Source organism: Strongylocentrotus purpuratus, unplaced genomic scaffold (assembly GCF_000002235.5).
Source record: "Strongylocentrotus purpuratus isolate Spur 01 unplaced genomic scaffold, Spur_5.0 spur5_scaffold_19, whole genome shotgun sequence".
In the NCBI taxonomy this organism is placed as follows: domain Eukaryota; kingdom Metazoa; phylum Echinodermata; class Echinoidea; order Camarodonta; family Strongylocentrotidae; genus Strongylocentrotus; species Strongylocentrotus purpuratus.
This window is the reverse complement of record NW_022145604.1, coordinates 26,083,830-26,088,330: the sequence shown is the minus strand read 5'-3', so window position 1 is coordinate 26,088,330 and position 4,501 is coordinate 26,083,830.

Below are 4,501 nucleotides of genomic sequence, written 5' to 3'. Positions count from 1 at the left end.
CACCACAACACCTCTGCAGCCATTGTGTGCCCGGCAAAAGGGCGTGGATGGATACGCACCCAACAGAAGTACATGTACATTTCAAGAAATACAGTCAAACCTGTCTATAGCGACCGCCCAAGGGAAACACAAAAAGTGACCTTTGAAGACAGGTGCATCTTTGTAGACAGGTTCCTTTAGTTCATGATTCAATGAGAAACCATTTTCAAGGGAAACAACAAATGTGGCCTTTGTAGACAGGTGGTAATTAAAGCGGGTTTGACTGTATACCGGTATGCATATTCAAGTCTGACTGCATCTATACAACTTATTTCAGCCTGTACATTATCAAAATTGTAAAGAGCGTTAGGAAAAATAAACGTCTCCTCATTATTCATTCGTCGTTTCATCACTAAACCAAGAAAGCATGAATAATTAGATCACACTTTGTATGTGCATGCTTCTGCCAAACACATTGACCGTAAACTGGTTTCACCCTGTTCTCGATGAAGCTATGCTGTACATCGGATACTTGATTTCCCAGAAACTGTTGTATATGTGAGCATAGTGCTAAATGAAGCTTATTCTTTGAAGAATCTATGTCATTGACATATTCTGCGAGTGGTTCAGATTTACAAGAGCACATGCTGGATGCAACTGAATTATAACTGACACAATACTAAATTTGTGTAATTTTTGTAATTTCCGAAAGTTTCTTGCATTAAATACTTCCATCTCTTTAAAGTTGGGAAAATATCAAGTTTTACAATACTATAGTTCAGACATTCCAAAGGTCCACAAGACCAAGAACCCTTGATATTAACAGTATTAGTCTCAGGGACATTCTGAGGAAGAGTCGGCAGGCTCTCGAGACAAATTTGTCAGTCTTGTCTAGTGTTTCTGCAGTCATGAAAATGACCATCTCTAAAAAGTATCTGGTTTTACAATACTGCCATTCAGACATTCCAAGGTCCACAAACCAAAGGCCCATGATAGTAACAGTATCAGTCTCAGGGAGCCTCACAAGAATAGCAAGGTTTTTCAGACCAATTTCTCAGTCATTAGGCCATCTTGCAAAATTTGTGAAAGTACCAGTATTTTTAGTACCCTGTACTGCCTTTCAGACACTCCATGGCCCACAAGCCCGTGATAGTAAGAATATATGTCTCAGGAAACTTCCGAGGAATAGCCAGCAGGCTCTTGAGACAAATTTTTCAGTCTTGTCTAATGCACCTTCAGTCATGTGGACTTTTAGTCTCCTAGTCTGGGCGAAGGTGTGTGTCCGGACAGTTGAGAGAATTTAAAGAGAAGGTTGAGTTCTGGGAAGAGGTGAAAAATAATTTGTGAGCATTATCATTCTTATTATGCAAGTGTGGAAGAACATCAGATAAGACATGTTCCCTGAAAAGCATGGCTCTTCAAATGCATTCATATTCTAAATATATCATGTAACATCGTAAAAATCCAGAGTAGGATTTTTTACGCCACGTGTTCGTGTAGTCCCATATACAGCATCTTTCTGTGTACAGTGCTTGTAACTTCACCAAGACTTGGCCAGATTTCTTATCATTTTGATGATTCCAGAACCTTGCCATACACACAAATTCTTATATACTAGATGATCAACCTTTTCTGATAGATTCCACACCGTTTCTTTCACAATGCAATCGCATGACCAGAACTCAACTTAATCTTTAAAGCAGTCTTGTTTGGGGTTGGATTTTCCAAAAAAATAAGCATCATTTACACCAACCATTATAGATATTTGTCCTTGATAATATTATCAAACACACTTCTTAAAAGATTTATGAAACATTATTGGAAAATGCTTCAAATCATTATTTGAAATCTAGTGTCCAGAAAAGCAACTGTCTGGACACACAACATGCTGGTATACCATCTGTGTACAGGGGGGCGTTTCACAAAACTTGTCATCAATGACAAATGACAGTTTTTGTTATAAGCTACTGAAATCCTTGCTTCTGATTGGTTATCAGCAGATTTGTCACTGATTTTTGTCATATTTCATTGAAAAAAGGCTTTGTTAAACACCCCCCAGATTTAATTTTGTAAATTCCGACTGAAACAGCAGGCAAAACTGAAGCAAGAATAAAGCTTAAACTATACACTCTCCTGCATGTATAAAAGTTGTGCATTTAAGAGTTTTTGTGACACACACCCATACAAATCTAATATGTGCATTTAACTAATGTCAAATAAGAATACTGCATACCTATATTGTCTGACCATGCAACTAAGAATTTTTTAATCGAAATACTTTGCATTTTGGAATTGGGAAATCTTAGCACTATAACTCAAATTTTATCAACCCCTCCCAATCATAATGTTTAAATTTACACTGCAATTCATCAGAAAGAACAGATAAAAATTGACTTAAAAACAACAATAGTGTGTGGAACTGACCTGTTATAGCAAAATGTAAAGCATTCTACCATGAATTAAACAATGTAAATAAGAACATTATATATATCTCGAAGTTTGTTCAATCATAATCGCATGATAAATTCTTGAATACATAATGATCTATTCTTACGTTTAGTATTACATATCCTAAATAAGTTGATAGATCCCCAAAATATATTTTAAAATGTTATAAAAATCAATTGGTAATTATACTACCGGTACTCGGAAGGAGAGGGTCAGAAACTTGAATTAATAACAATGACGATATCGGCAGCAAAGAATAAGAAAACATAATTGTCTTGAAACAAGAGCAAAATATATGTATCTTTGCAACTAACTGCAATAAAGTATGTCAGAAAACGAAAGGGCAAAAGCAAAAATGATCAGTAGCCAAAATTAGCCATGGCACTATTACTTGGGCCTGCTAATGTAATACCGGAAAATTTGCATGCATCAAATGTTCACAATTTTCACGAGAAGTAAAGAGTTGTAGAAGTTTCATGCTGTTAAATGATCAGATCTCAACTGTATTGTAAATCGCAAAAGTCTCTTTCCATAAAGATGACCTCACTAACAAATTGCAAACCGTAAAGTGAATTTTATTAATTCTTTACACTAGCTGACATCACCACTGCAGGACCCAATGAAAAAAAAGATTTGCAATCAATTGCAAAATGACAATGGCCAATGAAGATTATTGTTGCTTGCTCTTATTGTTCAAAAGGCTGACCATTAACCAATCAGAATCGCGGTTTTAAATAAGCAATTGATTACAAACCTCTAAGTTACGGGGGCCCTGCATTAAAAGCAGAATACAGAATACAAAAGCAAGACAGCCATGCTTTAAACAGGGCAGCTTCTCTCTCTGAAAACTACACTACAACCTATTTCATATCTGTAATCTTAATTTCTTTTCATCTTCTTGATAATGATTTTTCTTTGTATTACATCATCGGCTAATGAGGACAGCCTTATATAGAAAGCTGTTTTCTTTTGGTGATCTGCAGGCATTAGTTGATGGCTTATTTTTTGTTGTTATTGTATTCATTATAATTAAAGTTTTCTTGTATTCTTTGTTATCTTTATAATCCTTTATATTCCTGGAATGAAAAGAAAAAAAACTAAAATAAAAACACACCTATCACATGACTTGAACACAGTAACATAATACGAGGAGCCCATTGCAGAAAGGAGTATGGTTGTTCATGAATCTTGTTTTCTTGTCATGATATAAATGTAATTGTAACATTGAACTCCCTTTTTGCTGAATACCTACATACCGTAAATCTCCGTGTATAAGGCGCACCTGTGTATAAGGCGCACCCCTATTTTGGGGAGGAGAAAGGGAAAAAAAAAATTTGTTTTGTTGCCGAAAACCCACGCGGGGAAGGACCTTCATTTTACATCGAGGTGCAGTTGAAGTTGTGAACTTGTCTTAAATAAAAGTAACATCAGTCTAATTAGGCTTCATGATACCAAGTGTCCCACACCAGCCTCATCACATCACCTAGCAGAAGCACTGTGTTCTATGCTAAACATCAATAGTCATGCATGATATGAATAGCATCCTCTAAATTTCTGACAATGGAGTACCTAGGATAGAACCTTGTGGTACACCATTTGTTATAGAAAAAAAAAATTGAGGAATTATTATTATAAACTACATATTGAGATCTATTAGAAAGATTACTTTCAAACCAAGATGACAGACAAATTTGAGTGTTGTTGTAGTTTCCGAGTGGTGAGTCAACACACTGTTTACTGAGCTAGGAGACATTGCCAGGCATAGCGCCATAAATCGAAACTAAAAAAAAAAAAAAAAAAACCTTTTTTCTGTACCTGTGTACAAGACGCGACCCCGACTTTCAAATTTTTTCAGCGGCAAAAAAGTGCGCCTTATACACGGAGATTTACGTTATACACATATGCTGAAGTGCGGAAAAATGAAAATAAAATGAAGCTAATCAAAATATACGATGTGCCAGCTAAGCTCGGCAAATCTAGCACACATTTATTTCTCTTTATAAGACAAAAATAAAAAAGAATTCCCCCTAAACCATATAGCATTATATGCAACTGTTATACATTATGTAGTTTA